We start from the raw sequence: 468 nt of genomic DNA, 5'->3' as shown, positions 1-468 counted from the left end.
GCTCAGCTTCCTTCCAAAATTATTGCTCAAGTCTCCAGCTACATAAGCTCTAGCATGTGTTTCCTCCCACACCAAAACAGCTTCTGCTGGCATCGTCCCTTCCCCGGAGGGACAGGGAAAGGACCAGGAGAGGAATCTAAGCTGGAGGCCTCCTGGAAATCACAGCAGCTGCCCTGGGCAACTTCTTTCTCCCAGGTTAGAACAGGATGTCGCCATCGCAGTTGTGCTTTATTTGCACTCGCAGCCTGGTTCAGCCCAGAGTTCAGACAATTCACGTGGTGAAAACAAGCTCCGGAGCCAAAAACCTGCCAAACTGCTTAAGCCAGTGGAGTAGGAGGGCAAGTAGGTACGATTAACATGGAGCCACAGAGACCTCAAGGGCTCTACAGCTAGGGGAAGATTTCCACAAGGATTATATTCTAGCTGCTGATAAATCCCTAGGGATCAGGACCTCCCTGGAGGGTTGCG

The sequence above is a fragment of the Pterocles gutturalis genome, unplaced genomic scaffold, assembly GCF_000699245.1.
Source record: "Pterocles gutturalis isolate BGI_N339 unplaced genomic scaffold, ASM69924v1 scaffold9938, whole genome shotgun sequence".
NCBI classification, from domain to species: Eukaryota; Metazoa; Chordata; class Aves; order Pterocliformes; family Pteroclidae; genus Pterocles; species Pterocles gutturalis.
Note: the sequence above shows the minus strand (reverse complement) of the source record.